The following is a 26068-nucleotide window of genomic DNA, read 5'->3' as shown; positions in this document are numbered from 1 at the left end:
GGAAAGCTCCCTGAGTAAATATCCTTGTAAATCTGGAGAGCATGAGTAGATCTGTGTACTCCGTGCCCCCACAAAAGCCACAGCACTGGGTGTGCTTGGGCTGCAGGGCTCTGCATGTCTGCAGCTGTGCTGCTTGCTCTGAGCAAGGGAGCCAAACCTGAGCCTGTGTGGAAATTTTCCAGACTTTTTCATCTATTACTCATAAAGTTTTGATGAACAGATTGTGATCCAGAGAGCTGCTATTCTCTGCATCATGCAGTAAGTCAGTGGACAAGGACAAAGTTCCTGCCTGGCCAACCTGCTCAGAAAAGCACTGGTTCCTTTTGTGCTTTCTCTGAGCTTTTCTTTTCTGTATGTGCAATTGTAACTGCTGTGGGTAGAAATAGGAAATTATCTCATACAGAGTATGATATAAAATAAAAATAAAAGGAAGGGGAAAAAAAAGTTTCATTTCACTGTTCCCAGCAGAGAGCTTCATCTGGCATATTTTACTGCAAATAGCAATTCCATGGACTTAAAAAAAATAATTTTCTGAGCTTAGTTTCTGCTAAAAAGCAGGTCTGAATGCAAGCTGTTTTTTTAATTAACTAGGTGGTTTGTAATCAATTCTACCCTGCCAGAGACGAAAGTGGCTGATTCAGTGTCATGATTATGAAAATCCTAGCAGGAAAATGTCTCTATACCAGACAAAAGAATTCTCCACAAACAAGCACTCGTGTCCAAAGCTAATTTGAATGTTAAACACAAAAGATATTAAGAGGGTTTTGGTTTTTTTCTGTTTTACTCTTATTTGGACACTTGTGCTGCCTAACTCTGCAACTACCTGTTTGTTGCTGGGCTGAATTAAGCCCTGCTGCATTCGTTAGCATATACAAGAGCTTAGTAATACAATCAGGCACTAATGCATTCATTTTCTACTTGACTGCTCATTCATTGAGATGTTAGTACATAGGAAGAATATGATCAGGGTGGCTGTGGGATGAACTAATCAATTCATAATGAATAATCCAAAAATACAGATGTCCTCAGCACAGAGTGAATTGGAGGAGAGGAGCTGGAGGAGACCCCAGCAAGGGAGGGATGTTCAGCCCTGAGTTGTCACCACCTCATCCTCCCCAAAAAAGGGCAGAGCTCACTGGGACCCAGTTCAAAAGCTGCAAACTGGAGGAGCCTTGGGCTGCACAGACCTGTTGACCTTCAGTGGAACTGCAGAGATCTTCATTTGCAAAGGCTGAGAGGGGAGACCTGCCAGGATTTCCTCCATGACAACTTCTCCTTCTTTCTGTTTGCCTCTCCCCATCCCAGCCCATGCCAGGAATTTGTCATTTGTTGTTTTGTTGTTGTTTTTTTTTTTTTTCTTTTGGTTCTGAGCTGCTTGCTCTTACTGTTTTCACTTTAACTTCTCTCTTGGGAGTTAATTATTACAGATAGTTCTGTGTAATCCTCCTGACTGCAAATAAGAAAGCTGAGCTGTGGCCAGAATCCATTTTAAGCTGGGGCAGCACAAGCACTTGTATGGCAATCAGAGTGGGTGCAGGTCATTGTATCTGTGTGTCTCAAGTGACAGCAGAGCTTTGCAAAGCCACATTTTAAACTGCTTTAGCAGCTCTCATCCAGCCAGCTGAAAATGCTGTCGTGACAGGGACTGAGCATTGCCCCTGCATCACCACTTTTCAGTAGAAGATGGGGAGAACAGAAAGGGCTGGATGATTTCCTGAAGGCTGCCTGGATGTGTGCTACAGCTGATCCAGGGATAATGGGGATTTTTTCCATGCAGTGCTCCTGGCTGCCTCTCATAGGAGTCTCCTGCTCTTGCAGGAGAGTTGAAGGCAACTTTTAGAGTAAGGCTGGATGATTTTTTTGCCTGTTTGCAGATTTTCATCCCTCTGCTCTTCAAACCTTGGACTTCCCCTCCACACTCAGCCCCCTCAGTACTGCTGGTGGCTGCTCTCTCACCCTTGGCAATGAAAATCTCCATTTCAGCCCCTCTGGTTCCTGGAGACAAGAAGGTCACTGGTCACTCTGACTGGAAAGTGGATGTGACTGGAAGCATTTCCCTTCTTCAGTCTTGGCATGTCCTGGATTTTTTGGGAACAACCCAGATTAGGACCTGTGCCTCACAGAGAACTCCCATTTCCTACACCCAGCAGGGCTACACCCCAACCTGTTTGTGCAGGGCCATCGAAGGGATGTGGCAGCAAGTGAACTTCAGCTTTGCTTTAAAACAAACCAAAATTCACTCTGGGAGTGGGGCTTGTGATGGCCAGGAGCAGTTCAGGGGTGCTGGTGTGGAATGATTCCTGCTGGCAGGGGTTGCTGGGGATGGTGGTGGGGTGATTAATGTCTCTGTGATCAACCCCAGAGTGATGTGTAGGGCTGCCCTGCCCACCCCCTGGGTGTTAACACACCCATAGCAGTGTGAGCACTGCACTCCTGGGCTGCTTTCCTAGAGGGATGGTGTTGGAACCCTGGTCACTGAGAATTCCAGACTTTCTGTGCTGCCAGGCACTGACCCCCAAGAGAACACTGCATTGACCTGAGACCATGGAGAAGCTTCCAAAATGGAATGACAGAGCTGGGATTGTGGGTGTGGAGTTTGAATAGAAGTGTGTGATATCACAGGGTGGAAAACTTAGAGTTTAAGGGTTGAGAATACAGTAATACATATAGAGCAAGATGGAGGTTTTAGGGTGGAGCTGGTCCTTCTTCTCCACCTTCTTCTTCATCTTCTTCTACATGAGTTTAAGTAGTATTGTGTAATTAGATAAAAAAGTCTGCATTGAGGATCACAGGTAGTTAGTTAAGTTAAAAATAATTTAAGTGTAATTTAGAAATGATTGTGTGGACAAGATTCTTCACTCGGGGACTGAACCCGCTCCTATATGATGCTTCATTTACCTTAAACCAAAAGATTTGCAAGTAAATTCCAAGAAATGCAGGGCTGCACCTGTCCTGTAGGGTGGAGGCTGCAAGGTCAGGGGGATTGAGGGCTCAAGGAGAGAGGTTTTCAATAAAAGCAGGGGAAGTTCAGCCAGAGCTGTGTGTGCATCTGAGCGTTCCTCATGTCTGCATGTGTGGGATTTTTCCTTCCCCTTCTTTCACCACCCCGTGTTCTTTATTGTCTCTTGCAGGTAGATCACTCATTGCCATAAATTTTCTTATCTCTAGTGCTTTTCCAATTATGGATAACAACAGGAAAGCAGTCATTGGTTTCTAAAAGGTCATCAAGATATAGAGCCCGATTGGGAAGGGGATGACTTATGGAGTTGGCTTGTATAAATCTGGGGAAGTTTTATGCACAAGTCAGGCACGAAATGTAAGTGAGATTCATAAAAAACAGAGATTTACACTGGCTTCACTTAGCAGGAATCAAAATGGTTATGAAAATTTGCCATTCTCTCTCTGCCTGTAAGCTTTAAATGTGGTTTTCAAGTGCCTGTGGTTCTGGGGAAGGGCTGTCCTGTGCCTGGCCAGGGGATGGGCAGGGTGCAGAGAAGTGGTAAATGGGAGCTTCTCCCACACCTTGCCTTGCCAGTCATCCAGAGGTGACCTCCCCCATGGAGAGGGAATTTGGTCTCATCTCAGTGTTGGCAGCACCCGGTGACAGTGACAGCTGGGCCACATCTCAGCTGAGCCACATCTCAGGCTGATGCCTCAGGTTTTGGCTTTTATACTTTTCAGATTCTGTGCTGCTTTAGTGTGTGGGTCTGGGCTCACATCAGGGGATGGTGAGCTCTGCACAGAGCAGGGAGACAAAACAATTCCTGCTCCAGCTGGGCACCAAGGACAAATAATCCAAATGTCAGCCCAAGAGCACAAACCCCGTGGGCTGGAGAGAGAAAAACAAGAAGAATGGGACTTCATAACCTAAAGCTGTAATTAGACAAATAACTGCAAGATGCAAACGGAGCAGAACTGATCCCAGGGAGAGACCCCATGACCAGTCATCCATTTCGTGACCATTTTAGGTCCAGGTTCACCAGAAGTATAACCCTGGCTGGGCTCTTTTACTACCCAAAGTAGATCTGTTAAAGCCTCCTAATAAATCCCTGCTTTATTCTTTAGCTCTGTCCAGCTTCTGTTCTAGATCAGGCTTCAGAAGGCATCGGGTGACATCAGGATTATTGCTGCTGCCTCTCTCTGCGCCCTCAAAGTCACTGCACATCTCTGGCTTCAGTCATTGGATTTGTCAGGTTTGGGGGGGTCACAGCTGAAGAATCCTTGGATTTCCATCAGGTGCAGGGCTCTGGAGAGTGTTGGAGCCCTGGGGGCTGTGAGCAGAGGAGCCACTTCAATCCTGAGCTGTGGCACAGTGACATCCCAAAGGGCTGTTTGCCTTGCAGGTGTGCTGACAGTGTCCATCCCCTCTGTGGCACAGCCACCGCTGCTGTCAGGGACACAAGGTGACACAGCCTGTCTGCCACTGCTGGAGCAATCCCAGCAGTGTGGCACTGCAGGGCCTGGCTCACCACCAGAACAAGAGAGAAACATCTTTTCCTGTTTTGTGTGGCTGTGACAACCTGGTCAGAGAGCGAGAAAACGAGATAAGTTTTCCCAGAATCATCCTGAGAGACTTTAGGGAGTTAAAGATAAACAATGATAGCTTATTATAAATGTTGGTTGTCCTACTCTCTGTTTTCTTGTTTTTCTCAAAGATTGTTTATAAAAAGGGTATCTTGGTAAATAGCCAGTCAGGTGAAAGATACTAACTAAATGACCAATCCAGTACACCTGGATCAGAAGAGTGTATGTAAAGGAAGCAATCCAAATTAAATGGCATGTTTTACCAATCAGCCTTCTAGTAAACCTGTGCCATTTCTTATCCAACAGTGACATTTTGTGTCCGGACTTGTCCCACAGCATCCCCAGAGGAGAAGGTGTTCTGGTGTTCCAGAATCTCAGATTCTATCCAGGTAGGAATGCTTGGCTCCTCCCTCTGGGCTCCCATCTCCCAGTGGGATGCTGCAGTTCTTATCAGCCCTGCAGGGACATTCCATGGCCTGTTATCAGCAGGTGTCCCCTGAGGGAGGAGTGGGTGTGGAAGAGATAAGGCAAACTGCCCCTGAACACAAGACAGCTGCCATACAGATGTTGATAGAACACATCTTGCCTTGCAATCAGGAACAGCTGGACAGGGAAAAACCAAACCAGGCTCTTCTCCCTTGACCTGTTCAACCCTCCTGGGTTCTGCCTAAATAGGGATGTGATGCAGTCCCAAGGTGGGAAATCTCAACAATCTGAACAATCCTGCCTGCCTGTTGCTGGTACACGGATGATTAAACTGGGCTCTGTCAGGTTGGGTTACAATTTGGCAAAGTGACAGAAATCATTCTCCTTACCCTGGTCTCAGACAAGTTTTAGGAGTGGTGCTGGTTGCAGCATCCCCCTCTGACCCCCTGTAACATCCTGGCAGTGGCTCTCCCCTCCAGGGAGAGAAAAACTGTCAGTCCCTTTCTTTTTCTGCCTTTCTCCTCTGCTTTTAGAGCTTGTTGGCAGGACAAAGAATGGCAACTGAGCCGAGATGCCTGTTCCAGATTGACACCGGTGAATTCTGCTGCTGTAATCACCCGAGGAGCATTTATCACCTCCTCAGACCATAATGTGGGGAGCAGGTGTCTGACCTGCAATGACAAAAGCACGGAGTGGCGGCAGGAAGGGAGGAAATAGATAAGATGTCATTTATCCAGCACGATTTTTCTCTCTTTAATGTTCCCCTAGATTATGGGAAACAATCATGGGATGGGGGACGCTGGTGTTTTATGGTGTCAGAAGGGTTTAAGGTTTTAGGTGTAAAAAAAAAGTGATGTTGGATCTCGCTGTATTATGGGGTATTTATAGGACACACTAAGTTGGGGTTTTTCCAGTTTATTTACTTGAGTCAGGAAAGATAAATGGGTGTCTGGATCCGAGTACTTGTATCCAAAGGAAATTAAAAGAAACACAGTTCTCTTGAACTTGGCCTCCACTTAGGGCAGAGAAATGACACAGAAATGACCCTTCTCAGATTAAAGGACTGCTCATGCCTCAAAGGAGGTGGTAGAAATTAGTCTGTAAAAATTCTTTCCTTCCCATATTACACATTTTCTGCTTTTCTTCATCTCTGCTTTAAGAGATACAAAAATCCACCAGCTTTGCTGTGCTCTCTGGTGGCATTTCTGAGCACACTCCTCCATGAGTGCTGCTTTGGTGCTGACTTCACTCTTCCATCGATGAACATATTTCAAGATGGAAAACAGTTTTAACTTTCCTGATCTGCAGTTTTGGGTTTAAAACCTCATCTCTCATTTTAATAATAGCAATAATCCTGTTCTGAGCTGCTTTCATGTTTTCCATCTGAAGAGCTGGCAAATGTCCTACTCATTTAAGCATCACAACATCCTGAGGGCCAGTGAGTGCAAGCTGCCAGGAGTCAGATCCAGTTCACTGCCCAAATCAGAGCTGGTGGTGTTTGAAACCTTGTTCTAGACTCATTATTGCCATGTCCTGATGGGAGTGGGGGAACTGAGAGGCAATGGGATCCTGCACTGGATACAGACAGAGAGTCACAGAATCATTAAAGAGGGACATTTAATTTAATGAATTAAATCATCAAGTCCAGCTGCCAACCCTGTACCACCACCACGTTCACCACTAAGCCATGGCCTCAAGTGCCCCATCCATGTGGGTTTTGAGCACTTCCAAGGAAGATGACTCCACTGTTTCCCTGCACAGGTCATCCAAATGTGTTACCACCCTTTCTGTGGAAAAAGAAAAAATAAAAATCCATGAAAAGATGAAGGAGCATCTCCATATCTCTGTGCTCAGGGCAGGGAGAGCTGTTTGCAGGTCAGCCTGGCTGTGAGAAAGGCTCCCTTCAGCCCCTGTGCTGTCCCCAAATGCAGGTGAGGTACTCCAGGGCTCTCAGGGAGGATTTGGGAGCAGTTGGTGCTGCTGTTGAGCACAAAGAGAGGAGCTTCTGCAAGGAGCCATTCCCTCCTCTGTGGTTTATTTGATTGATGGAGATTGATTAGCGTTAACTAATCCTAGAGATAATTTGGAGCCAGAGGCTGCACAGCACATATGATGGGGCTCTCCCTTCTCTTTGCTAGATGGGAACAAACCAGATTCTCTTTTGCTGCAGAGAGGTTTCCAGGCAGAGAGGTCTCTGTGCCGCACCTTGAGTCTTGCTTTTCACCCTACAATTGCAGTGACTGGGATCAGTGCAAAGGTTAAAGCTAGGACGGGAGGACGGGAGGACGGGAGGAAGGGAGGAAGGGAGGAAGGGAGGAAGGGAGGAAGGGAGGAAGGGAGGAAGGGAGGAAGGGAGGAAGGAAGGAAGGAAGGAGGAGGAAGGAAGGAAGGAAGGAAGGAAGGAAGGAAGGAAGGAAGGAAGGAAGGAAGGAAGGAAGGAAGGAAGGAAGGAAGGAAGGAAGGAAGGAAGGAAGGAAGGAAGGAAGGAAGGAAGGAAGGAAGGAAGGAAGGAAGGAAGGAAGGAAGGAAGGAAGCAGACCCAGGTCCATCAGCACCATTCCTCTCCCTGCTGTGTCACAGCAGATCACAGAGTGCTCCCTGCACATCCACATCAGCCTCCAAAGCAGAATTCCACAGCCTTGGAAGTGAACCCATCAGAACCAACAGCAGCGAGGAAGAATTTACAAGCCCACCTCTTTTTGCCCTTGATGGGGTGCTCTTTGATGGGATTGCTGTGGGCCAGAGGGTTTTCCTCTTGTGCTACCAAAACTAAATAAAAACAAGGACAAAATTTTGGTGATGATGGCAATGAAATTAAGGGGGCTGCTTGTCTCTATCAGTAACAACACTCTGGCTCGTGATCTGAACAGAAATAATAACTTGAAAGGGAAGATAATTGAATTAAACAGGCAACCAAACTGGAGGAATGAGACTTTTGATGAAGAAGGGCAGCAGGGGGAAAAGTAGAGGAGGCGGCAAGGAAAAGAAGCACGTCTCTTTAAATTGTCAATCTCTCAGGCCAAGGTTGCTGCAGACATAATGAGTGTCCTAGTGAATTATCTCCCACGTTTATTGTCTGTTGCTGCCATGGAAAGATGGGGAGGTGGGGAAACTAACTTTTTTTTCTCTCTTTTTTTCTTTTTTCTTTTTTTTTTTTTTTTTTTGAATTTGGACAGACTTAAAGAAGTGGCATCAAATTTGAAGGGCACCCAATCAATCTGTTGTCCTAGCTGCATGAAATTGTATTTCCTTGCCACTTCATATCTTATTTGCAGCAGCTGGGCTGTAAGTCATTGGTGATAACATTCTTTATTATGCAGCCGTGTTTATGAACTGTGCCTGGAAAGAGATGATAGAAATATGCAGCAATATGCAAAGGGGGGGATGCAGGGGGGAGGGGGAATAAATGCTTGTTGCTAGGGCAACCATGGGGCTATTTTGGGCATCAAATTTTGCAGATGATGAAAAGCATTTTCATGTGATGGTTGGTCTCTCTGGGAAGAGAAGGGGAGAGAGGGCACACAATAAATGGGAAGATAATATTCAAGAAGGCAGTCATTTAATTTTTTTCATATATAAATACATCCATAGTTTCAGCTGCACTGAAAATGCATTAAAACCAAAGGAGCTGCTGCCTCTTGGTTAGGGGGAAGGAGAGAGGTTTTAAATAACTAAATAGGAGATGGAATGCTGGTGATTTGGGAGCCTTTCCTACACCACTTGGGACTGCCTAAATCCAGCTGGTGGTCTCAGGAAGTTCCTCATGAGTCAGGCTGGTGTCTGCAGCCACCCCTGCTTGCCCCTGGTCCCTCTGGACACAGGCAGCCAACAGCTCCTTCCCCCAGAGTGTTTTCCATCTCCATCCCAATGGAAATGGAGCCAATTAATTCACAACCCCTTCTGTCACAGGCTAAAAAGCACCAAATTTTCAAAGACTGCTCTTGACTCTTGCAAGAACCTAATGGTTCCCATACTAGATACCCATTAAAATCCTAAATTCATAAAAATTGGGAACTGCTCTCAGGCAGTTGCCCTCAGTCAGAGATCTCCAGTCTGGAGAATGTGAGCTGCTCCCACCAGCTGACATGGGAAGGGCTGGATGTCCCCTCTGTGCACCCAGGCTGTTGGAGAGGATCCTGGGGACTCTCAGGGTGAGGTCACAGAGTGGGGGACAGGGTCAAATCACCCTCATTTGCCCCATCTAGGACCAGAGCAAGTCCTTTTCCCCTGGTGGGAATGGAGAGGGTGGCCCTAGCCAAGGTTTTGTGTTGGTTTTTGGTTTTGCCCCTTCACTTGTGGAGCTCTGACAGCCCTAAGAGGGCACAGTGGGGGTGCTGGGAATGTCACCAAGTCATCGTGGGAAAACAAAAACTCTCCAGCAACATTTTTTCTGTCAGAGGATTAAGGCATTACTTTATTCTGGCCAGGACGTGCAACAGAAATTATTTTATCCACACATAGCCCAGGTTATGCAGAGAAAATAATTCCATCACACCTTTCCCAGATATTCAGACAAAACCCAGAAAAATTCATTGGTTCAACGTTCATTGGTCCCAAGTTACAAAATTCTTAGTATTTGCCTGCCTATTGGTTATTGATCCCTTCACCTTCGATGCTAATTAGGTTATCGGATGCTAATTAGGTTCTCAGATGCTAATTAGGTTCCCATTCTTGGTTCTCTTATCGATCTTCCCCCAGACCAGGTGTCTCTGACTCACCAGGGGGATCCTGGGGTTGATGTTTGTTCATGGTCCCTTGTGTCCTGTGGATCTTCTCTGCCACCCCCCAGTCTGTAGGTGTTAAACTCATCGGGCCTCCTCCAGGGAACAGAATCTTTTGAAAAGAAACTTCCACTCCCTTCCCCTGGGCGAAGACAAACAAAACCCCGAACAAAAATTAGTTTAAAAAAAAAATAAAATTAGAAGTTGTATAATTTCCAACAGGAACAGTGGAGCAAGATAAGAATTTGTCCTCATTTCTCAGCTTCTGACTTTTCTGAGCATCAAGTTTTATGCCCTACACCATCTCTGTCGCAGCGCTGCTTTTCTTAATTTGATCTGAGTGGAATTGCTCCAAGCAAGAGCAAGATCATGAGTGTTGTTTGCAGCCCCCTGGATGATGACTGGTGCTCGAGCCATTCTTAAAATCCTTGGGACTCCAAATATATTGGCACATTAAGCTGGTTAAAATGAACTGCGCATGTTTACAGCAAGAAATCTATTTCAAACGCAATATAATGTGACTCTCTTATTGCTCTAAAGTTGTGTTTTTAATTAAGTAGTTATCAGTGGCAGTGAGATTCTTCTTGAATAATTAAATCAAGGTAGTTTAGTGAGTAATTGTAAAGCGAATTGCTGAGACCATCAGGCTGCTGTTGAGACAGTCTGTTTTCTTTCAGAAAATTAATTCAAGTGACTTAGCGTGTTGCTAAGAAAGTAGCAGCACATTGAGCTGGGTAATGGGCATTTGTCTTGGAATGCTTTGTGTCTCTTTCTCATTCTGCCTTCCCAGCTTTCAGCTGTCTTCTCCAGAAACAAATGCTGATGACTTTCTGCTCTGCATCTCCTTTTTCCTTAATCCGCCGCCCGGGCTGGTTCAGCAGAGAAGGATGAAAAGGGAGTGGGTGGTAATTGGGTTACTCAAGAAAATACCACAGAGCTGGTCTGGGCAGCTCTTGTGTGAATTCAGTTTCTGAACTTTGCTCCCAGGGAGGGCAGAGCCAGCCCCATCTTTTAGACTCCCGCGTCTGACTCAGAGTTTTTCAGAAATGGGGGGTTAATGGTTCTTGGATTAAATTTGGAAGAGTTGAGGTGAGTCAGTGCTGCTGAAGGACTTGGAAAGAGAATTTGTTCATGGAAGCTTTGGCCCCTGTCCGTTGTGAGAGATGCTGCTCACTTCCAAAAATTTAGAAAGGTTTATTAAACATTATCAAGAATACAACAGAAGACTGGATAGAGAAAATAAACAGGAGCAGAGGATTTTCCCCACCATGTGCTCATCCACACAATGGAGGTTTTGCTTTGGGACTCCTTTTGGTGCTTGGGTCTGGCAGTGGCTGTTGAAACTTGTGCTGCACTTCATGGGCACATCCCTGTGTGGATATTTGGCCTAAAAACACACCTGGAGGTACCTGGATGTGAGAAATGATACTCACTTCCAAAAATGTAAGAGGTTTATTAAAATCTTGTAAAAAAATACAACAGAAGACTGAATAGAGAGAATATTGTAGGAGCAGAGAATTTTCCCACCATGTGCTCATCCACACAATGGAGGTTTTGCCTTTTAACCCTTCTGCCCCTCCCAAAGTTCTGTCCATCGACTCCTTCTTCCCTGTCCAGTGGTGGATCCTGACATCTTTTTTGGAGGTCAGCTGTTGCCATAGCAACGAGCCAACCCTCCCAAATGTCCCAAACCCAGGCCACCCCCTGATAACAACACAAGGGGGTAAAACACAACTGTAAAATTATAAAACTTCTCCTAACATATACACATAATATTTGCCTTTAAATTGTGAGAGTCAACCATGGCATTACTCATCTGGAAAGCCTCCCTGAGGATCCCCCTGATGGGGAGACTCCTAAAAAGTTCTGTGCCAGAATTGAGAGATGAAAGTGACTTTTGGTTTCTTCAGTCTTCAGGTTGTTGTTTATTTTTCTCTTATCAACAGCTCAGCATGCCATCTACATCTCAGGCTTAGCAGACAGAAGAAGGCACCAAAAGTCACCAGGCACAGAGGTTCAAGGTCTTTTAAAGATATATTTTGTCCAATTAACTCTTAGAACGCATTTTATTGCTACCTTTCTACCAATAACTAATAATTTGTCTGTTCACACATCTGCATTTTTCTAACCAATCACCCTGTGCCACCAACACTGCAGAAAATGGAGTAGAGGAAGAACAAGAAGGAGATCAGACAATGCCCAAAATTCTCCATCTTGTTTTCTACCTACCTCCATACTAAAAACCCAAAACTCTTTAAGTTTTTCCCCCTGTGATGAGCTATACTACTGTCTATTTCACACACTCACAGACTCCAATTCATCCCAAAGTCTGGGAAGCTTTCTCCATGGATGAAGGTTAAAAGCAGTGCTCTCCTGGGGATCAGGACTTCTCGGGGCAGGCAGAGAAATGTTCCCTGTGCCCTGGGTTCCAACACTCATCTACAGGGGATATTTTCGCCCCTGATGAAGGAGGAATGATGAGGAGGACTCCATCTTATCAGAAGGCTAATTAATTACTTCATTATACCGTGTTATTCTATACTATATTACATTACATCTAAACTGAGCCTGCCAAGCTCTCAACTGGACTCCACTGCACAGCATCTTGTGGCTGTCAGTCAGCTCACAAAGCACACACACCTGGATTCCATTGCTCAGTGAATCAAAACCCTCACACCAGAATCCAGTTATCCATTCCCTTCAGGTAAACAATCTTCCACAATGCATTCCACTTGTGAACAGGCAGAAGATCAGTAAAGGAGATAGGAATTGGCTTTTCTTTCTCTCAGGTTCAGAGAACGTGAAACCCAGAAGAATTCTTGGGAAGAATTGTGCCTTGCATTTCTCTGGGAAATGTGATGTCACTCATCTATCACACCGTGTTCATTGATGACCATGTGGGGTGTGCCTTTGGCACTGCTGGAGTCACAGCATGAGATTTAAGGTGGTTTGTTACTGCTTGTGTGAAAAATGTGTATTTTACTATTGGCTTTTCTCAAATATTAAAATGAATGTTGTATGTGTTATGCTAGAAAGTGATGCTGTATTAATTTTCTTAAGTGGTGTGTTAAATGTAGATTTGGGTTATAACATAATGTTAAAATAGAAACTATGCTATGTAAGAGACTTTTTTTAAAGAAAGGACTCTCAGCAGTCACAGGACACCTCAATCTTTCAGAGAAAGAGAATTTATTGCTCCATTATCAGAAGAAAGGAACTTCTGAACTTCTTCCTGCCTCGCTCAGCCCTGAAGATGCCGTCAGGACTAAGAGGAAGAAGTCAACCCTGCCCAGACAGAATCCTGTGTTTGAATGGAATTTATGCATCGTGTGTGAGGTGTATGAACATGCAACAGGCTGTTGCTTTCAGGGTTAATCCTCTGTTAACTGTGGGTCCTTTTTCGGGCTTATTTTGCCCAGAAAGAGGTACCTGAACGATCTTAAATCTGTGTTCTTATTGTCTCATACTGTCCTAATCTCAATTGTTCAAATTTTTATTACTCTAATTATATTGCTATTTTTATAACCATTTTATTACTATTAAACTTTTAACATTTTAAAAACGAGTGACTGGTGTTTTTCACTCGTGGCACTCAGGAACTCTCTGGCTGTTGGGTATCCTGAATGCAAACAGCCAGCAGATATCTTCCATCCTAATAAACTTTATTTGCCAGGAGATCAAGGGGAAAGCCCCTGTGCAAACCCAGCATCTACAGGTGCCTAGGGAAGGATGTCCAAACAGAGCCACAGCGAAGAAAAAATAGTGCACACTGTAGAAACAATATTTGTGATGCATTTTTAACGTTATTTTTTTAAAACCTACCTCATGTTCTCTCAGCAGCTCCCCTTGCTCTGCCTGAGGAACGTGTTTAACAATAACACACAAATTCTGAGGGAGCTGGGCTCACTCTGTAGCAGCCTGTTTGTATTTTCCAAGGCAAAATGAAGAATTAAATGAGGAGAGTGGTCACAGTCCTGATGTTATCCTCAGGCACCAACAATCCCACAACAATTTATCAGCTGATGCTTTTTTAGGGTGTTTATTCTGTCACCACTGACTCCACAAGGACCTGGGGGCTACCAATATCTTGAGGAATTATTTCGGCCAAGTGGGATCTTTCTAAAGCACCTCAATAATTTAGGAGCTCAGCTAAATTATTTGTTATTATTATTATCTTATCATTTTAAATAATAAGATAATTATTTTATTATTTTTAAAGCTGGATTCTTCCCAGCTTTAAAATAATATTAAACAACAAATTTTAAAACAATGAATTTTAATAATATTATTAATAAATTGTATTAATTATTAACATTTCAAAGCAGGATTATTCCCAGCTTTTTTTACAGGGATGGGGCAACTGAGAGGTGTTTTAAAAGATTTTATTCCATTACCAGTCTTCAGATGAAGGTGAGACATAAGAGATGTAAAATTCAATGCCATTCAATCAGAAGCCAACCTATTTCCTGCTTACAATCCCTTAGAAATGTTTTTCAGCCTATTAGCTTTTGCCCCACAATGCTGCTCTTACTTCTAACACTAATCACCTTTGTTTTTACCTGTATTTTAACCTATATTTAACACCAATCACCTCTATTTTTTCCCCACATGGTCCTGCTACAATGCATCTCTCACAGTTCCAATTCTCTAAAATATCTGGCCTTTTTACAAAGCCATATTTTGAAACTTGTTGAGCTCAATCTCTCTCTCAGCAATGCCACCTCTGTTCCATGGCCTCCCCAAGCCAGCACACCTTATCTCAGAGTTTGCACTCAGATGTACAAGGCTGTGTGAGCTTTCTGTCAGGTTCTGAGAACTCTCTACAAATCCATTTCTCACATCCTCCTTCACTTTGCTGATCTTTCTCAAGTCGTGGAGAATCTCCAGGAATCAGAGGTTTTCTTGTGAATGACAAGCACTGGGGGATTCCAAGGGCTATTTGTGGGTTTGATGTGACCATTTTGTAATTGTTCATTTACTAAGTTTTTGAGGGCATTTAGTTTTTTCTTTGCTTGAGTCCCCTGACTCATCTATACAGGGTTGTCAGTTGTGGGGTTTTTTTGGGGAGAAAACAGTTCTTTGTGTCTGCAGCTCTAAAACAGAGATATTGACACAGCAGGGGTGAGGAGGAAGCTTTTGGGGTGAACAGAGGCTGCAGAGCTGCAGAGCATCCTCAGCTGTTAATGGCTGCTCCAGTTTTGATGAAATGTCAGACTAGAAAAGTTTTTGGAAAAATTGTCCCACTTCTTGCTGCAGGATGTGGCAGATATCTCACATTTTTCAGTCTCCTTTTTTTTTAAGAGGAAATTAAGACAGGAAACTGTTTTCATTTTATTCTATTTATTAAGGCTTTTTCTGTGAGTTTCCAACCACTTAGTCCCCCAAGAACGAGCTGACTGTCTTTTTTTGTATCCCCAAATCAGTGTTGAGAAACTGGAAACTTTTATTTCATCATTTCTGCTCTCACCCTCACTTGAGTTACCAGAAACCCTGAGCACAAAGCTGAAACCCTCTTTGTTCCAACAATATTTACACTACACAGGCACACAAGCAGATATCAAATTTAGGAATAACACAAATCCAGGCTCTTTAAATATGTTTTTTCCAGGACATGGAAGACTCTGCCTATGGATTTAATACCAAAGTCTTGGTGAGACACGGAAAGCCAGAATTTCATCTTTGTTTATTCCAGAACTGTGCCTCTTAATGATTGCATTGATGGCTTCTGCTTTCAAAGTTTTGTTCCCTTGTTGACAAAAACAAACCTTTACCATTATTGGGATGAATTGGAGACAGCCAGACCAAGTGATGTTTTTGTTTTGTGTCCAAAACAGGTTTCAGCCGTATTTGAAAGTCGGGTTTAAGGTCATGCCTTGTGACAGGCTCTTGGTGCAGCTCTGGTTCAACATAAGGGAATGGATATATGGTCTGGTTTTGGCATCTGGGAGAGGAAACCTTTCCTGTTCTCCTGGACTCACCCAAATCCCCTTTGGTAACACACTTTTCTGCTCCTTTTTTTGAAGAAGGAGAAAAGAAATGGTGTTTTATGACATTCTGTGTGGTCTGTGGGTCCCGTCTGGAGTAGGAGAAATATTTAAAAACAAATAAACCCTCCTTGCAAATATTTGTTTAAATGTTCTGGTTTTACTGTTTCTATTCCATGTGGGATGTGGAAAGACACATTTTAATCCAAACAGGGGCAAAGGGGATGGCTTTGCCATCTAACATTTCAAACATGACAACTTGAGCTTTTCTTTTTCTGAAAATAACCTTATTTATAACAGAGGAGTGTAAATGGGAGTAAGAAAGAAAATGCATTTTCATGTACCAGTTTCTATCACCTCACTTCCAAATTTAGTTTGCTGCTTTAAATCAGTCTCTTTTCCCTAGCAGGCCCTTTACCTCTTCTGTCAAAGTTTGTCTCTACCCATGCATTTGTGTCTGACCAGCCTCCAATTAAAATAAACTGCACTCCCAAGGCATCTCAGAGTGTCACTTGGAGAGGTTTTAGGGGTTTTAAGGAGTTTTTATGTGCATATGTATGCTTGATGGATTTATACATATAAAGTACAAATACTGATGTATATTATTTCAGTGTGTATTTTGCAGCAATTTAAATGTCAGCCCCTAATCTGTCAGTTCTCCATCCCATCTATTTCATTCCCACCCTGGACAGGAACAGTGTGGTTACCCCTCAGCAAATGCTGTTAATTGTTGGTACCAAAGCCCACAGGAGTCTGTGGAAGTTTGGATAAGAGATTTTGATTTGATGATAAATGAGGCAGAAAAATCAAACAAGATATCTGAAGGCTGTCCCTAGGCAACAGCAGCACAGCCAGAGCATCTGGTGTTCCCTACAGCAACAAGATGGTTCAAAAGAAAATGCAGTGAATATCAGAAATCATTACTCAAATAAGGGGCAGCTCCAGGATTTTGGTTTAAAAACAAAACAGAACAAACACAAAACACAAAAACACATTTGTGGCCCCACCATTCTTGCCCAGAGAATGTTTCCTCTGCTGCAGCGACCCCCCTGCATTCTCCACCGGGCAGGTGGTTCTGCCTTCATAGTCCTCCTGTTGCAGGGCAGAAATGGGGGGTTAAAGGCTCTTGGATTAAAGTTGGAAGAGTTGAGGTGAGCCAGTGCTGCTGAAGAACTGTTTCCCTAAAGGTCTGGGAAAGAGAATTTGTTCATTGGAGCTTTGGCCCCATCCTGTGCGTGTCAAGCGTGGTTTATTGGTGAGGGTACAAGTGGGGTGTGTCCTTTGCACAGGCAGGGGCAGACCTGGAGAAAGTAGAGAAATAGGAAAGTAGAAAAAGTGGAGAAAAGGCATCACATCTAAGAGAAGGCAGGTGTTACTTCATGGCACACCAGCATGAGGAAATCCTCAATGCCCAGGGGTAAAATGGGAGGGTGGGTGTTCTGGGAAGGAAGGGCAGCACTGAAAGCAGGACACAGCCCTGCAGACCAAGCAAACCCCTCGTGGATGCTCCAACCCAAAGGATATTGCAGTGTGTGCCTGATTTTTACCCGAGCCTCAGCTGCACAGGGCTGGAAGGAGCCTCAAGCGTTGCCAGAGCTCCCCTCCCTCCTCCAGCGATGGACCAGCTGTGCCTTTCCCTATAATTTCAGCTCCTAATGCCTTGTCCAGGTTCAAGGGGGCACAAACTTTTGCCTTTTCATTCTGGGCCTGAAACAATGGCTGAGCTCTTGGCCTCCCGTGGGGGTGAAGGAGGTAACCTCCCTCCTCATGGTGTCCTCATGAATAATTCCACCGCTCGCCCACTTGATACCAGGTTTCCCAAAATAACTGACAGTCTTCACACTGAGAGCAAGCAATCCTGGGGAAAATAAAGTACATTAAACAGCTACACCACCTTGAGAGAGCCCTGAGAGAGTCTGTGTTTAAAAAAAAAATAAAAATGCAGGAGAGGTTCTGCAGGAAATTTTGAGAGTTGGTGGGGAAAATACTGTATCCCTCCAGCTCCCATTTGCAGGGAATATCTGCCTTGGTTCTTTTTTTGAGAGGATGTGACTGCCTTCTGTCTGTGACTGCACATCCATGGAGCTGGATCCCTGGGAAGACGAGGAGGGCTGACATGGGTGATACTCACAGCACAGCTTGATTTGCCATCGGGATCCATCCCGCCTGCCTGAGCAGCCTTTCCCCTTCAGACAATGCAGAATTTCCCTTCCGAGTGTGACTCCCCTCCTCAGATGTGCTGTACAATGCCTCTCCACTGGATACCCACCGAATGCCTAATTTTTAACCACTCTGTCTGTCAGATCCACAAAAGCTGTTAGTGGAGGTGTTTGCATAAAAGAGCTCCACTGTAGGTATCTGAGAGCAGCTGGCGATGCTCTAGACAGTCTCCAGCCGTGCTGAGCCAGGCAGGATGCTTTAGTCTCCCTGCCTTAATGGCTACGTGCAGTTCCTTAATGTGCCCTCCCCCTCAATTGCCTCCCAAATTAGCATGCAAAACGTGTCCAGCCTCGGAAAGAAAAGAAGTTTGGAACCTCCTGGATTCAGGCAAGACAGGGTTGGGGTATTGCAGGAAATAAAATGCAACTCTGACAGGGAACAGGCAGCCCTGGGCTGGGGCAGCACAGAGCAGGGCGTGTGGGAAAATGATGGTTTTGCCTTGGAAAACCCTTCTTGGCACTGTGAGCCCAGCCTGGGCTCTGCCTCTCCTGAGGTGAAGCATGTCCACGATGGTTTTACCTGGTTTGAGCCCCACGAAGAGCCTTCAGGAGTGGTTTAACCCACTGGGCAGTGCTAGTGTGGGGCAGGACTCCTGTCAGGCAAAATGGTGGAGAAAGGGAGAGTGCTTGGGGAAACAGTTCAGTGATGGACTGAGCAGTTTTGGGCCAACAGTTGGACTTGAAGGTCTCAGAGGTCTTTTCCCACCAAGATGATTCTATTTTTCAGTTGGTTCTTGCAGCTGGACTCTGGACAGTGGAGCTCAAAACATTGGACTGACTCTTGGGGGTGATAAAGTCAGTAGAATTCAGTACCCACAACCTGCTAAAATCTTCCAGTTTCCCACTGTGACACGTGTCCTTTTGGGTGTGAATGAGGCTCCCTGAGAGTCCTGACCACTGCTGAGGCCCTTCATGGCTTCATGCCCTTTAATCTACCATGAATTAATGCAGACCAAGATCTGTCAGTCTCCCAAGCTACCAGTACACTTTGTGGGAGAGGCAGAGTCAGGGCTGCCCCAGCCCCTGTTCCACGTCTTTGGTGGTTGTGTGGTCCCCATTGTTGGTTCTTTTGCTTCTTTTCAGCCAAGGTTGGGATTAAATGCTCGAGATGGAATTTCTTGTTTGGACTCAGATGTGTGTTAGTTCTGATCTCTGTTACAGTCTCACAAACCCTGAGTTGTACAGCTCTTCACTCTAAAAATGGAGCCCCTCTCTTTCTCTACAAAGCCTTTGAAAGATAAACTGTCCAATTAAGAAATGACACCTCAATTATTTTTACTTTTATCCCAATAACCAACCAACCATGAGGACTTTTAATCCAATTACACAAAACCACCCAAACCCATGGAGAAGAATGTGAAGAGGTAGATGAAGAAGAAAGTGAAGAAGTAGAAGAAGAAGGTGAAGAAGGTGAAGAAGGACCAGCCTCTGCCCTAAAACCTCCATCTTGCTCTCTCTATATATTACCATATTGTCAACCCTTAAACTCTAAGTTTTCCACCCTGTGATATCACACACTTCTATTCAAACTCCACACCCACAATCCCAGTTCTGTCATTCCATTTTGGAAGCTTCTCCATGGCCTCAGGAGAAATGCAGTGTTTTCCTGGGGGTCAGTGCCTGTCAGCACAGAAAGTCTCAAATTCTCAGCAACCAGGGTTCCAACATCCAACTCTGTGATTTGAAGCTCAGATAATCTTTTCAGAGGCCGGGTAATTTCTCCATCAAGCTTCTCTGTGTGGTTAAAGACCACATACAAAATTGTAGCAGCACTGGTGGAGTTTGATTTTGTGTTTTCTTCTCAACCCCTTTTTCTCTTGTCCTTCACCTCTCCTGCCTTTCAGTGCTGTGCTTTTCAGTCTTAAATCAATCTGGCTTTAGGTTAAGGACAATCCATAAGATGCCAGAGCAGAAATCACACAGGAGAGGCTGTGCTGGGCAGGAGAGTCCCAAACTGCTGCTGACACCTTCCCCCGTGATCTGCCCGGGTCTCACTCCTTGTTGTGCTGTGCTCACCCGTGATGCTCACCAGTAACACACCAGCTTTGTGCTAAACACAGCTGCAAAATTCCAAATGCCTGCAATCACAGGTGTCAAAACACACCTCTCCTGTAAAAATTTAAAAGTTTAATAAAGGACAATTGGAGACAAAGACAATAGAACAAAGATATGGCAACCAGTGTGTCTTGACACTCAGCCAAGAGCACACCTGCTAATTTGGAAACACCATTTAGAGACCATTTCTATTGCATCAGCCTGTGACATATTCATAAACAATATATATATAATAGCAAACATTTAAATTTATAAAGAATATAACTATAACATAACATAAATATAAATATAAATAAAAATAAATATAAATATAAATATAAATATAAATATAAATATAAATATAAATATAAATATAAATATAATATAATATAAATATAAATATAAATATAAATATAAATATAAATATAAATATAAATAATATAATAGTAAACTTTCCCCCAAACTAGTTTACATGTTCCAGGAACTGTTGAGCATGGCTCCTCCTTGGGTCCACCTTTTTAGAGCCATCTTTTTATTCCTTGGCTGGGGTTTTAGTCCTTTTTTGTTATCACCTTCAGTTTTTGGCCCCAGCCCACAGTGTCTTCAGACAGTGAGTGCTGATAGTGGCAGATCTGTAGAGGTGTCCTCATCCTGTGTTCTTTGGATATTACCCCATCCAAGCAGGTGTTTCAACACAAGGACACTTATATCAGCTATTTCACTACTATGTCTAAGCTTAATTAACAACAGAAATAAAAATTATATCTTTGTAACAAAGTTCCTTCAACACCACACCTGTAAAATCCATTTTAATGTCTGTAAAAAGCCAGCATTATAGTATGTACCTGCAGCCCAGGTTTTAGAGGTGTGGGTGCCCCAGGAGCTGGGTGGTGGGGCAGGAGCTGTGTTTCCCCAGGACAGCATTCAGTCCAGTGTGGGTTTCTGCTTTGCTGGAAACCTCTGGCAGTGCTGGAAGCTTCCAGATGAGATGGGATAACGATGACAACAGTGGAAAAACAATAAGGGAAATTTGCTTTAATGAGTGCAGCTACCCAGGGAAGCAGGTACTGCTTTGGTCCTGGGGCTGACTGAAGAACCACATAAGGAGCTGTTGGTGCTCAGAGGCACAAATAACTGATTCCAAAGTTGATATAATCAGAGAATAAAAGAAGATTGGGTGTTATAGGTTAAGCTGTTGTAAATTAAAGCAGCTCTGCTGAGCTCATTGCAGTTGTTCTGGGTTATTGCAAATGTAAGTGAGAGGAGTTGACTCTGTTTTTCCAGCAGTGATTGGTTGGAAAATGCCATTTTCTGGTCTATGAGTAAAAGTGAGTGGGGCAACTTGGTCTTCATAAAACAGAATATTTCCTGTTAGGGTCTTTCTCTGTGTGCTGTAAGCCAGACAGACCTGTTGTCCTCTTACAAGCTGCAAATTACACAGGCAAATGTAATTACCCATTCTCTTTGTTATTAGTGTGCAGTTGGAGGCTTCAAGCAATCGTCCCTTTCTTGGTATTTCAAAGCTTACTCACAAGATGCATCCTTGATATTGAACACAATGAGATGTCCTTTTTTTTTTTTTAAATTCAATTAAACATTTGCCTACTGTGACTCTTTATTCACTGCAAATTGTCTCTGTAAATAATCTTCATCAAAAGTCAGAACCAATCCCCATTAGTTGTTTAGATTAATTAATGAGTCCCCCTGGAGCCACCCAAATGAATTCAATTTAAACGTCAACAACTTGGCTATGGAGTTTCCCAGGTTGGCATTAAGACAATATTAAACCTGCAATAAGTCACATTTAAAATGTTAATTCAAAGAAGCTCTCCATTTAGAGCATTTAATTAAATCCTTAAATAAACTGCATGGGCTCAATACCAGATGGTTCTGCATTTTCATTGCAGCAGAGAGCCTTGAAGTCATTGAGGGAAGTAATATTGGAGGCATGGTGAAGATAACCAGGATATATAGTGTAATAAAATCTAATCTTGTTTCCAGCAGGGAGATTCAGTGTATGTACACAACCTAGGCTAAAATTGTAAGTTAATTACATTAACCCCAGTGTACTCTGGTATCTGAGCAGCCAGAGATGAAATTAGTCTTTTTCCTATCATAAGATTCTTTTCAACTTCACTATATTAATTTTTAGCCAAATACTTACTCATAAGGAAAATTGAAGTTAATGTAACCAAAGACAAAGTAATGCAGTCTTAATATTCTGAAGGGATTATGGAGGGCCGTGAAAATACACTTTGCAAATGTCACTCACTTTGAATGGATTTGTGGTGGGAAGGTGGGGGAAAAAGAATTATGGCTGTGATCCACACCACGCTGGGGTTTAATAAAAGTCATGATTTTAAAAATTTGGGCCTTGGGGGAAAAAAAAGGCTAAAAAAAAAAAAGAGGGAAAGAGATAAATACCTCTGTCCAAAGGCCCAAATTGCCAAGACATGGTGAGTGTCCCCCTCTGCCAGATGACAGATCCTGGAAATCAAGTTGAAATTCTGGGAGGTGATTTGGGTTAGGACACCCAGTTCAAATTTCTGTATGTTTGGGGATTTTTTTGGTCCTTGTTGCAAGGGATATCCTTTTACACCACCCATTTGAGTGATAAAAGTTTCTGCAAACAAGTAAAGGCAGACTGTTTTCCCTTGGCAGAAATCAAAATTATATTGAGACCATGAGTGGGGTTTTCTTTTTGTTTCTTTAAAGGTTGCTTTGCAGTCAGTCTTTGGGTGCCAGTGAGAGGATGCCACTGGTTCAAAATTGTCCTCCAGTTTCCCTCCTGCCTCCAAAAAGCAGACCCTGTCCCAGTGCCAGGTGCCTCCTGTCTGGGTGCTCCTGGAACAGCTGGAGGAGCAGATCAGCCCTCTGGGTCTCAGCTCCAGGGCTGAAAGCCACCATGAGGAAATTCAGTCTGTTCCCTCCTTGCCAGGGGTGTTATTAATGCAGCTCAGCCAAGGGAATAACTTTTTCTCTTAATATTCAAGAAACTGTAATTCAACTTCCAAAAATATGGGTTCCCACCTGTTGGGTAATAAAAAGCATCAGGGAGGAGAAATGACTTTGGTGTCGTGGCAGGGCAGATTTGCACTGTTTGGGCTTTGCTGGGACACCAGTGGGAGCCCAGGGAGGGACCTGAGCCACGACAGCAGCACAAATTTCCTGTGTGGTGGCACAAAGAGCCAGAGCTGACAAGCAGTGCCCCGAGCCTGTCCCTGCTGGGGCTGAAAGGAGCCAGAAAGGTCCCTCCAAACCACTGGCACAGGGTGCCCAGAGGAGCTGTGGATGTCCCATCCCTGGGGTCATTCAGGGCCAGGTTGGACAGGGCTGTTGAAGGTGGAAGGTTCTCAGGTTTTGTGTTGCTGAAATGGCTCCCAAGGTATTAAAAAGTCTCTTTTTCCCAGCCCTGTGACCAAAGGAGAAGCTGTGATTCCTCAGCTCTCATTCTCAAGGTTGTTTATTTTCTCTTATCCATTCCATTCTCTCTCTGCCCTGCTGAGCTCTGTCCAGCAGGTCGGGTTGTGGCTCAGTCCCTGCCCTTGGGCTGCTGTTGGATTTTTATACTAAGAACTACCTGTGCTTTATTTACAATAATTTCCCAATCCCTGTCACCTGTGTCAGACAGTCTGTCTGTGCTCTAAACCAATCCAGAAGTGCCACCATCACAGCAGAAGATGGAGGACAAGAAGAAGAAGAAAGACAGAACATGCCCAGATTCCTCCATCTTGCCTCTTGAACCCCCATTCTAAATCCCCAAAATTCTACATTTCCACCCTGTGACAAATTCACTGTCATTCTATTCAAACCCTTGTGCCTTGTAACTCCTCACCCAGAGTTGGTAATTGTTTCCATGGGCTAAAATCCAAGGCACACAGGTGTCTTTGACTCTGTGCCAAGGTCTCTGAGCCCCTGCCAGGGTCTCGAGTCCTCCAGGGCAGCCAGAGCAATGTCCTGGGTTCCGACAGGAGGTGTCCCTGCCCATGGCAGGGGGTGGGACTGGAGGAGCTCTAAAGGTCTCTTCCAGCCCCATTCTGTGGTTCTAACTCTCCATCCTGTCCCTGCCCCATGCCATCCCATGGTGCTGGGGTGACCTGGCCCCGTGCCCAGTTTCCTTCCCTGCTGTCACAGCTCTGGTGACACCCAGGCTCTGCGTGCCAGGATGTGGTCACCCTCCTGCAGCGAGCTGAGCTCTCTGTGCTGGGCCTGGGGGATGGAAACACCAAAGCTTTGCTGCTTTGGTAATCCTGGGATGCCCCCAAAATGGGAAGGATGGCTGTAATAACCCCTCTGGGGCAGCTCCTCGTGGTCAGAGCCACTTCACTGATGGCTCTGAAATAACCCACAAAAAATTATTTTACATAATTTCAAGGTAATAACAAACCCCCAAATTTCTTCCTACGTCCCTGTCTGACTTCTCCTCTGCCCTTCCAAGGAAACTGGAGCTCTTTGGTGACCTGGGAACAGCTGGGGACAGTGGATGACCCAGCCCTGATACCCTTGACAGAGCTGCAGCCCTGCTGCTGTGTGGGGTCACACCCTGCTCCCCCCTGCAGGGGCTGGTTGGGGTGGTTTGGGTCTAAAATGGGCCAAAATATCACTCTGGGCTCTTTCACCCACACGTGTAGGAGTGACAAGATGAATTTGTAAAACTTTCCATCTCTTCTTTGCTTAGAGAAGCCTCAAGTGAAACGCTCTGGAAATCCCCCAGACCTTGGCTGCCATGAAAAGCCACTGCAGGTTAAACAACAAACACCCAGACTGACAATTTCAGAATCACCAAAACTGAAAGTTTCTGACTGTGGTGCTCTCCCCACTCAGTCCCTGTGCTGGGAATGAGGCCAGCAGCATGGAGGTTGCTTTAGAAGGGATCCCCTGGAGGATTAACTTTTCTCTGGGTGTGTGTCACGGTAACTGGGAGATGCTCTCCACCAGGGAATGCATCAGGAAGCATTGGTGAATTTTACCTGTTTTCTTGCCTTCTCAGATAATTTGGGTTGGTTTTTATTTTGTATTGTCTGAGGGTTACTTCTTGATCATGTGTGTCCTGGTTTCAGCTGGGATAAAGTTGATTTTCTTCCTAGCTGGTGCAGTGCTGTGTTTTGAATTTAGCATGAGAATAGTGTTGATAACTCGTGGATATTTTAGCTCTTGCCCAGTAGTGCTTGCCCTCATTCAAGAACTTATCAGTGTCCTGTGCTTTGCCAGGGAGGAGCTGCACAAAAAGCTGGGAGGGACATGGCCAGGACAGCTGACCCAAGGCGGCCAAAGGGATATTCCAGGCCATGGGAAGTCCATGGAGCCCAGTGCATAAACTGGGGGAGTGGGCTGGGAGCCCCCAGCTGCTGCTCAGGGACGGGCTGGACATCATTCGGGGGTGCTGAGCAACTGAATTGTGCATCTCTTGTTTCTCTTGGGTCTTATTCCTCTCACCTCCTTTTCATTACTATTATTTTTGTTGTTTCTATCATTAATATTATTACTATATTTTATTTTGCTTCAATTACCAAAGCAAGAGAAGAAAAGCATGAGACTGACTTGGTGGCTTGGTCATTCACAGCCTGGTTTTGTTTATTGCTTAATGAGGGTTCATTCTCCAGCAGGGTTGGGCAGTTCTCCAGGGGTTAAAGACAAAACCTTGCCCTTCCCTGCCTGGTGCCTTGGCACTGCTGGGCACCCTCACCTTCTGCTTGCTCTGAGTTGGCTCTGCTGCATTTTGCTTTCTATCCCATGGTTTGTGACCTGGGGCTTGACTCAGTTACCTGAGGCTGTGGGGACACAAAGCCAGCGAGGAGCAGAAAATAACCCCAGAATGATGCTCCCATTACCAAGCAAGCTGTTTCCCTGGCAACACAAAGTTCTTGGAGGTGGCTGCTCTTGGATTGCCCTTCCCTGCCCTGAAATGCTTCTCTGGGCTGCTGAGAGGGTGATGCTGCCCAGAGGCCATGAGAAACACCACTCTTGGTACAGACCTGGGCTGGGAAGCAAAGGGATGAGCTGTTTGTGGATTTAAAAAAGAAATTTTAGAGTTAGTTGTGGATGCTGAGAACTGGTCAGAGAAGAAAGTCAGAGAAACATTCCCAGACATTCTTCTGGGAAGTTTTGAGAAAGCTCAGAAAAAGAATTAAAACAATCCTGCAGCTAGTGTTTTAGACTT

At 44.6% G+C, this 26068-nt stretch overlaps 2 long non-coding RNA genes across 2 annotated transcripts in view; both read left to right on the top strand.

The window, feature by feature from the left end:
- Positions 1-26068, top strand: part of LOC108962683 (uncharacterized) — a 169995-nt gene that overhangs the window by 17043 nt on the left and 126884 nt on the right. The window lies entirely within an intron of this gene.
- On the top strand, positions 4389-6777 carry LOC108962655 (uncharacterized). The gene is made up of 2 exons (XR_001991335.3): positions 4389-4913; positions 5484-6777. It is a non-coding gene; the product is annotated as an uncharacterized LOC108962655 (long non-coding RNA).

This window comes from Serinus canaria, chromosome 18 (genome assembly GCF_022539315.1).
Source record: "Serinus canaria isolate serCan28SL12 chromosome 18, serCan2020, whole genome shotgun sequence".
NCBI lineage: Eukaryota > Metazoa > Chordata > Aves > Passeriformes > Fringillidae > Serinus > Serinus canaria.
Note: the sequence above shows the minus strand (reverse complement) of the source record. Positions and strands in the feature narration are given on the sequence as shown.